This window comes from Squalius cephalus (genome assembly GCF_949319135.1).
Source record: "Squalius cephalus genome assembly, chromosome: 3".
Classification (NCBI taxonomy): domain Eukaryota; kingdom Metazoa; phylum Chordata; class Actinopteri; order Cypriniformes; family Leuciscidae; genus Squalius; species Squalius cephalus.
In genome coordinates, this window is record NC_137124.1 from 41,411,398 (window position 1) to 41,421,726 (window position 10,329).

General features: G+C 35.4%; 1 long non-coding RNA gene across 1 annotated transcript; it reads right to left on the reverse strand.

Annotated features, from left to right (window-relative positions):
- Positions 1 to 6,633: 6,633 nt before the first annotated feature.
- On the reverse strand, positions 6,634 to 10,067 carry LOC307155637. The gene is made up of 3 exons (XR_013820548.1): positions 8,278 to 10,067; positions 7,845 to 7,915; positions 6,634 to 7,506 (listed from the first exon to the last, which is right to left on the reverse strand). It is a non-coding gene; the product is annotated as an uncharacterized lncRNA (long non-coding RNA).
- Between the last annotated feature and the right edge of the window lie 262 nt (positions 10,068 to 10,329).

Here is a 10,329-nt window from a genome sequence, read left to right on the forward strand (position 1 = left end):
CACATTGTGAATGTACTTTAAACTAAGTGCTTGTTTAATTCATTGATACATATACTGTGTACGATTATCCAACAATAAAAAATGAACAACAACAACAATAATGCTTTTTTTACAGTCACATTTGTATAGTAGACAGAAGTTTTTAGCAATATTCCACCAAAATAAAAGCTGGAGAATTTGTGTCATGAAGGTAAGAGGATCAGACAGCAAATGCGGAGAAATATTACTTTAATTGAAACAGAGCTTGCCAGAGAGTTCAGTGAACAGAAAAAGTTCTCAAAGGGAAACTTAGAACTACTAGCAGTAGTATAAAGTCCAAATAAGATCTCGGCTTGTAGATAACAGAAACTGCTGTCAGCCCGGGTGAAATGAAATGCTCAGAAGATAGCTCCGTATGACAGGGAAAAGGAGCAGGCTGGCGTTTCCCGAGAGAGAGTAGAGGCAAGCGGCGGTTCTCCGGCTCAGTAGAGTTCTCTTAAAGTAAATCAGCTCCCGACACGACAGGACTAAGACACGACAAAGACACAAGGATTAATTGGCGTTTAGTACACATGAGAAGATGCAATACTCAGGCAAAGACAGGTAGAGAAAGGGGGAAAAGAAGTAGGAAAGCTAATCAGAAGAAAAGAGGATTCAGGTGAAGAGGGGAGTGAGCGATGGCTAATAATAAAGGAGAGACAGCTGAGAGGGAATAAGGATTAAATGAGAAGGTGTGTGTGTAAATGAGGAAATAGCGATTGTGTGTGTGTGTGTGTGTGTGTGTGTGTGTGTGTACTTGTCTACCTATCTAAGTGGGGACCTTGGTGTCGTTACACACTCACCAACAGGGGACCGTCGAGCCAAGTGGGGACATTTTTCAAGTCCCCTGTTGGTCATGCTTTAAAACATGTTTAAATCAGCTAAAACACGCTCTGGTGAATTTTTTACATTTTTGACCAAGTGGGGACCTACATGTGTGTGTGTGTTTAAGTCCATACTCAGCAGCGCTCCTGTAGGCTGGAGCAGGAACTGCAATGGCCCATTAACACACGTCGTTCACACTTCTCCATTGTTTGAATGGCTTGCTGTCCTAGAGAGGCTCTGAGACTGTAGAGCTGCTGTTTAACTGGTAGCTTAGATAATGAACTTCAAAGTCTTTTCAAACATCCCCAAACATATATATGTATATATGTATTATTATTATTTTTTCTAATATTACTTTTGTCAATTTTTTTTTAAAATATGCCAAAGGGATCTGCAACTCTGAACGATGTCTTCCCTATACAACAGGGTACTCCAGCCTGCAATGGAACTATGTGTGTGTGTGTGTGTGAACATTGTCTTTATTTTGTAATTATAAGTTATAGTTACAAAATAAAGACACTGTTCACACACACACACACAGATCCAATGCAGGCAGAAGTCCACTGTTGGTCAGTGTAGAGCGATAGTCCCCTATGTTAGTAATATAGACATGTATGTGTGTATGCAATGGCAAGTTAATTGTTAGGGACTGCATATAGATAAAAGATATATAATGTAACTTATAGTTATAGTTACAAAATAAAGACACTATTCACACACACACACACAGATCCATTGCAGGCAGAAGTCCACTGTTGGTCAGTGTAGAGCGATAGTCCCCTATGTTAGTAATATAGACATGTATGTGTGTATGTGTGTATGCAATGGCAAGTTAATTGTTAGGGACTGCATATATATAAAAGATATATAATGTAACTTATAGTTATAGTTACAAAATAAAGACACTATTCACACACACACACACAGATCCATTGCAGGCAGAAGTCCACTGTTGGTCAGTGTAGAGCGATAGTCCCCTATGTTAGTAATATAGACATGTATGTGTGTATGTGTGTATGCAATGGCAAGTTAATTGTTAGGGACTGCATATAGATAAAAGATATATAATGTAACTTATAGTTATAGTTACAAAATAAAGACACTGTTCACACACACACACACAGATCCATTGCAGGCAGAAGTCCACTGTTGGTCAGTGTAGAGCGATAGTCCCCTATGTTAGTAATATAGACATGTATGTGTGTATGTGTGTATGCAATGGCAAGTTAATTGTTAGGGACTGCATATATATAAAAGATATATAATGTAACTTATAGTTATAGTTACAAAATAAAGACACTATTCACACACACACACACAGATCCATTGCAGGCAGAAGTCCACTGTTGGTCAGTGTAGAGCGATAGTCCCCTATGTTAGTAATATAGACATGTATGTGTGTATGTGTGTATGCAATGGCAAGTTAATTGTTAGGGACTGCATATAGATAAAAGATATATAATGTAACTTATAGTTATAGTTACAAAATAAAGACACTGTTCACACACACACACACAGATCCATTGCAGGCAGAAGTCCACTGTTGGTCAGTGTAGAGCGATAGTCCCCTATGTTAGTAATATAGACATGTATGTGTGTATGTGTGTATGCAATGGCAAGTTAATTGTTAGGGACTGCATATAGATAAAAGATATATAATGTAACTAATAGTTATAGTTACAAAATAAAGACACTATTCACACACACACACACAGATCCATTGCAGGCAGAAGTCCACTGTTGGTCAGTGTAGAGCGATAGTCCCCTATGTTAGTAATATAGACATGTATGTGTGTATGTGTGTATGCAATGGCAAGTTAATTGTTAGGGACTGCATATATATAAAAGATATATAATGTAACTTATAGTTATAGTTACAAAATAAAGACACTGTTCACACACACACACACAGATCCAATGCAGGCAGAAGTCCACTGTTGGTCAGTGTAGAGCGATAGTCCCCTATGTTAGTAATATAGACATGTATGTGTGTGTATGTGTGTATGCAATGGCAAGTTAATTGTTAGGGACTGCATATATATAAAAGATATATAATATAACTTATAGTTATAGTTACAAAATAAAGACACTATTCACACACACACACAGATCCAATGCAGGCAGAAGTCCACTGTTGGTCAGTGTAGAGCGATAGTCCCCTATGTTAGTAATATAGACATGTATGTGTGTATGTGTGTATGCAATGGCAAGTTAATTGTTAGGGACTGCATATAGATAAAAGATATATAATGTAACTTATAGTTATAGTTACAAAATAAAGACACTATTCACACACACACACATATCCATTGCAGGCAGAAGTCCACTGTTGGTCAGTGTAGAGCGATAGTCCCCTATGTTAGTAATATAGACATGTATGTGTGTATGTGTGTATGCAATGGCAAGTTAATTGTTAGGGACTGCATATAGATAAAAGATATATAATGTAACTTATAGTTATAGTTACAAAATAAAGACACTATTCACACACACACACATATCCATTGCAGGCAGAAGTCCACTGTTGGTCAGTGTAGAGCGATAGTCCCCTATGTTAGTAATATAGACATGTATGTGTGTATGTGTGTATGCAATGGCAAGTTAATTGTTAGGGACTGCATATAGATAAAAGATATATAATGTAACTTATAGTTATAGTTACAAAATAAAGACACTGTTCACACACACACACACAGATCCATTGCAGGCAGAAGTCCACTGTTGGTCAGTGTAGAGCGATAGTCCCCTATGTTAGTAATATAGACATGTATGTGTGTATGTGTGTATGCAATGGCAAGTTAATTGTTAGGGACTGCATATATAAAAAAGATATATAATATAACTTATAGTTATAGTTACAAAATAATTAAACTGTTCACACACACACAGAGATCCAATGCAGGCAGAAGTCCACTGTTGGTCAGTGTAGAGCGATATATATATATATATATATATATATATATATATATATATATATATATATATATATATATACATATATATACTGTGTGTGTGTGTATACATATTATGGGGGGCCAAACAGGAAATAATTCTATGTAAATTTGAATATATAGTTATAACTATGAATATATTTGTAAATCCTAAATATATAAATGTAACCCTGAATATATAGTTATAACCCTTAATATATAAATGTAAATCTGAATATATAAATGTAAATCCCGAATATATTGTTATAACTCTGAATATATAAATGTAACTCTGAATATATAGTTATAACTTTGAATATATAAATGTAAATCTGAATATATAGTTATAATTCTGAATACATAAATGTAATCCTGAATATATAGTTAAAACTCTGAATATATAAATGTAACTCTGAATATAGTTATAACTCTGAATATATAAATGTAAATCCCGAATATATAGTTATAACTCTGAATACATAAATGTAATCCTGAATATATAGTTAAAACTCTGAATATATAAATGTAAATCCTGAATATATAGTTATAACTCAGCATGTGTGCTCCGCTCAATATTCCACTCTATGCCAATGCGCTCCACTCAATCGCTCACTGCCCAAGCATTCAAATCCCGCTCCTACATGAAATCTCAGTGTAACGTAGGCTACTGTACTATAGCCTTTGTTGATTATTTTTAAGTCATTGTTGGGGGCATTTACAATTTTGCATAGCTGGCCTCTGCACAATGTTTGTGTGATAATAGGCCATTGTTTAAACTTTATTAGTTTCAGAAAGATTCTCGCAGATACAGAGACAGTTGAAACAAAGGCAGATCTTTATTTTACAAAAGCACAAGGTTTTGGTGTTTGGATGTTTAAACATACTCTTACAGCTATCTACTGCCTAATGGTTTGCCAGTTGATAAAACTTTGGATAATATAATTAATAACAACATAAAATCACTTCAGTGTTATGACAATGTTGTTTGCATGAAAACACTTTAATTAGCAGAATTATATTCGTATAGACCAGTGGTTCCCAATCCTGGTCCTGGGGACCCACAGCTCTGCACAGTTTGTATGTCTCCCTCATTTAACACACCTGATTCAGATCATCATCTCGTTAGGAAAGAGCTCTATGAACTGAACTGGGTGTGTCAGATAAAGGAGACATATAAAATGTGCAGAGCTGTGGGTCCCCAGGACCAGGATTGGGAACCACTGGTATAGACTGAGATGTAAAGAAACAGTGGTGGCCACTATCGTAATGAACTGTCAACAGTGATAAGGTATAGCTAAGAGTGCTCCAGACCAACCACGAACGAATGACTTACAGAAGGTATTCTTAACTAAGAATGTTTCAGGAAACACTTATTAACATTAAGGTAAAGCCTGAGTTATATATAAATGTATGTGTGTGTGTGTGTGTGTGTGTGTGTGTCTAATTATACAATGTTCACACAGGCATCAGAGACCAATATGCAAGACAAACATAAAAAGTATAAAAAAAAAATAGAATGATCAAACCATCAGTTATCAAAAATTTTAAATATTAGATTATTTTTTTTATTTTTTTTATGAAAGACCATTTGAATCTAGCCTGGGTTTCCCCATGCTGCCTTGCTCACAGCGCGATTTTATTCACGTTGCTAGGCAGTTTGGACATCATAGACCTAGCCGGCTGAATTCGTTTACAACAAAGATGCATAGACAGTAAAAGAAAAGATGACTGCCTCTGGAGAATTTAGATTTCACACTTATAAATAAGTCAGAAAGAATAAATGCATATTTGGGGTGCTGTCCGAGGAGAGGGCGGGCTCGGTATTCGGCCCGAACCCAGGGTACTCCCCCCATATTCCAGGCTGTGGAAGAACAAGCCGAGAGTGATTGGGGGGATGCTGAAACTGTCAAGGAATGTTAGGTGAGTGAATAAATATATGCTTCCTTTCATGCTGATAAGGTAGGCATGGCAATCGTTTGATGACAAGTTGATTGGATTGATTATTTGAACGAGCTTCTCCCGAACTTTCTGTATGAAACATCATGTGTAGATTCCGCCATCGCGTCTGTTATAGACGATATCGACAGCGCATTCATTTTAAAAGAGGAACAGAGAACCGCGATCAAGGCATTTGTCAACTGGAAACATGAATGAAAAACATATGTCACTTACTCCGTTGCTCTGATTGGTTGTAGGTCTATCCAATTGAGTGCAGAGACATTTTCTTTCCTAGTTCGGTTGAAACACGCCCCATAATCAAAGTTCAATGGACCAGTATCAGACTCACATTCTGACTAGAATCTGAGTATGATGACGTCAGGCTACCATAGACCAGATTTTCCAATGAAAAAGGGAACCAATCGCAGAATGGGGAGGGAGCAGCAAGACGATGATGACACCGAAGCAGTTTGTTTATATCTATGGATCCAACATGGCATCAGACTCGACGTTACCTTCTACCCTCATGTTTATCTTGCACAAACAGTAATATTCACGCCATTGTGTACAAATAAATCTTTGACCCATCGTATTTTTCCTCGTCGAATTTCTGTCACTCTACATACGTCATCTGGTATAATTGAAACGATTGGCTATGAGCTACGTACAGGCGCATTTGATAGACATTCATAGCGCCCAATAAACGGCTCTGGGCATTCGTGAACCACGCCTCAAATACGAGAAAATTAACACGTGGTTCCCAGACCAAGGCTCAAAAGAGACTTGGTCTGACATTAGCCAGGCTAATTTGAATCTGTTTTCCACACAATGGGGTAAAAATTACAGACGGCCTGGCAGCAATAGCTCAAAAGCAGATGTGAGAAGAAGCTTCTTATCATTCATAATATTATTTTTCTTGTTTAACGCACTCTCTTTAAATATATTTTATATGCTTTTTTATGCAGTCCCTAATTTTTTCTCTCTAGCTACAGTTCCATATCAACAAATAATACAGAATTTTAATTTTATTCTCACCAATTATTAATTTACAATATCAACAATGATCTAGACTAGATAAATAAAATGCAACCACAGCAATAAGTCAGGGGAATGCTTTTATTTCTTCCTTTGGTTTGAATTTTAAACATTTTGCAGTTCTTTTTTAAAATGTATACATTTTAATACAATTATAAAATGATATCATGATTTGAGACCCTCTTTTCTGTAATTAAAGACCAATTTTATGGGTTGTGGTGTCTCAGACAATGGCCAATATCAGTTAAAAAAACATCGTTTCCCTTAGGGCTTAAATGAACCTCATCACTTAAAAATAGTTCAGGCTTTTCAAACAGTATGTGTGGATGATGTACAATGCTCCCATTAACACACAAAACAAACTTAGCCATCACATTGTTCACAAACTTTCGCACTTTGTCCACCTTTCCCGGGGGGGCATGCCTCCAGTGGCGCCTTTGGTTTATTGAAGACAGCAGAATTTTCATCTGGGGAAACTGTCTGTTGAGGTCACGTAGGTCCCTCTTCATTGCTTTGAGAAGCAGCACACTTTTCACACGTCCTAGGTCGTTGCCTCCACAGTGAATCACTAGCACATTCGGAGCAGTCCTTCTTTTAAGGCACTGTTGGAAGAAGGGAAGGAGGTCTCCCCAACACATGCCTCCCCTGCCAAACCACTGGACCTGGGAAGCCACTCCAAGATTGGTGCCTATGGTCTCTCTTGCTCGCTTTTCGCCACGTCTAATGTAACTGTCACCAATAATCCAAACTCTGTGCACACCTGATAAAAGGATTACAATACAAATGATTAACTATGCAGCACACAATTGGGAAGTCACACAATTGCTCTAGAATTTGTTGTAAAATATAATTAGCTGCGTCACAATAAACTTTATACATTTAAGGCCTTTCTTTAACATGGAAAGGCACAACTCACAATCTTAAAATCTAGGGCTGGACCATGATTTAAACATCTACAATTTTCAAACGAACATACAATAACACTTAAACATTTGTGTATTTTGAAATGAGATTGCCACTACATGCATTATTGTAAATGTTAAAATCTATTTGAATAAAACATTTTAAAATAGTTCAATAGGTTGAGCAGAAACATACCTTTCTTTTGAGTAGTGGATTCTCTGATGAAGTGTTCTTGTTGAACAACATGAACTGTTGACTTGACTTTTCTAAAAAAAAAAAAACAAAAAAAAAACAAGGAAAGTAAAAAAATAGTAATCGTAAACATGTTTAACAGTTGCAACATCTGTAGAATAACTGGTAAAACATTGTTTTTTATGTTTGTTAAATTGACCATTATGATTTTAAATATACGCAATATCATCATTGTTGGTACTACAAGTCTAAAATAAGGATTATTCTAAATTTCTAAATTACTCTTCTAGACATTTTAACTATCCGCAAAAAGGAGTATCAAAAATATAAATTATAAAGATACCAATTACTAATGAAACCAATTTGAAATTCTGAATTGTAACAGCGTAATTATTTATTTTCTTTATAAATAGATCAATCAAAATGCTGAACTTACCTCATGTTGTAGAATATGTTCTCCTCCTTCAAAAACGCAAGGTTCAAACAGAGACAAACACTTCCAAAAGACACGAAAGAGTGAATGTTCTGTGATTATATCCCACAACCCCAACCATCTCTGGACAGTGATTGGGTCTCCAGATAACTGTTGCTATAGAAATGCTAATTTCTCTGGGATTGGAAACAAACTGGCGCCTCCAAATATGTACAAGTGGGTGATTGTTGCTTAGCTTACCCTGGAAAATAATGCTGTTGCAAAAACACTTAATTATGACTTAGTACACTGCAAAAAAAAAAAAAGTTTAAGACTTACTTATAATACACATTTTTGAAAGTCACATGAAATAGACCATATTATTTATTTCAGATTAGTTTTAATAAAATATATTTAGTTAAAATGTCCCAAAGAAATAACAAACACCATATGACACCAAGTGTATCAGTGAATATTTACACACACATTCAATATATATATAGATTTATATAGATTTGTTTCTGGGGTAGAAAATAAAACAACAATATGGTAATCTCTACAAGATCTGTTTTAAAGTGAAAATAAATAAACTCATATGGGGTTATATCATGTATTGGTGTAAACAGTGAACTATATTAAGTATGCAGAACTCCAAATAAACAATACATGGACCAGTACTTTCTTAATATCATTAATCTTGCAGCACAACTTCAATTTAAATGCATCATCACTTTGGATTACATTTTCAGTAAGGTTCTATTCATTTAGATTATGTAATGCATACAGTTATCTGAACTAACCAATAACATCATACACACATTAATGCACAGTGTATTATTTTAGATAACTTATTCATATGAGCTCATAAAATTACAACCGTTTATTTATAGTTTATGGTAAATTAACAAATGAAACCTCTTTGTAAAATGGATAGCACTATTTCTAAATTTCCATTAATTAACCTTATGATCAAAGATAAAACACAGTAAATAATATATATGCCTAGTTTAATATAGTTCTTCTTAGTTAATTACTAATTTGTTGGTTAGTTTCATAGTAAATTAAGTTTATCCAGCTGTTTATCATAACAGAATAAACACTGAAAAGGGTGATCATGAACCAGACGTGAATCCATGAATAGCTGCAATTCACAAGTGTGAATTGAGTGGTTTTAGTTACAAAAAACAGCAATATCATTTCATTTACATACTGCTTAAACCTTTTTCTTTTGGAATGTGTGGTTAACGATTTCCTATACATTTGCCTTTACATATGATAATCACAGGTGATTACAGCTGTGACCTGACAGACTGTTTTTATCTAGTGGAGACCGGGTGTTAATAGGAGACATTAAATGCTTCGATTCCCCAAGCAGATATACCAGAAGTAAAACAATCAGAGGCATAATTAACCCCTTGATTGTCAAGGATCACTGGTGGCCCCAGATTATTTTATTTATTACTCTTTAAAACATCACACTCCTACTTGATCTGCACAAACTGAGCTTCATTAGGAAGGTTTAAGACCCCAGCTTTGATATTTGACCACTGTTTATAATTAAACTGGTTTGAAGTTAGATAAGTTTCTTAATTTATTCCAGAAGTGCAAAATAATTAATCTGTAATGTTCGTTATCTTGAATAGAAATCATCACTCATACAGCAGCCATTCATCTCATCTCCAGTTTATTTGTGTTTATATAGGCCTACATACAATATCCACGATCTCCCAGGGCTATTAGGCCAATGATGCGCACATTTGGAGAAATAATTGATATGATATCGTCATACAGAATAATATTTCTATTTATTTCCCACTGAATTATGCAATCTGAAGAGCTCAAACAGCTAACAGAGCCAGCGATGACTCTGCTCTTCCAGATTTGCGTCAGCAAACGTGATGACATCAGTTCGATATGATTCGTTTGTAAAGCTGTCAATCATCTCATGGTGAACCAACGTGACCATAAGGCTGTCCTTCTGGATGACGCAGTGCTGTGTACACTGTGGACAAACAAAACTAAACACATCTCTTCATCTGATACAAGAAGCTAATAAATGCAGGATTCAAGTTATTC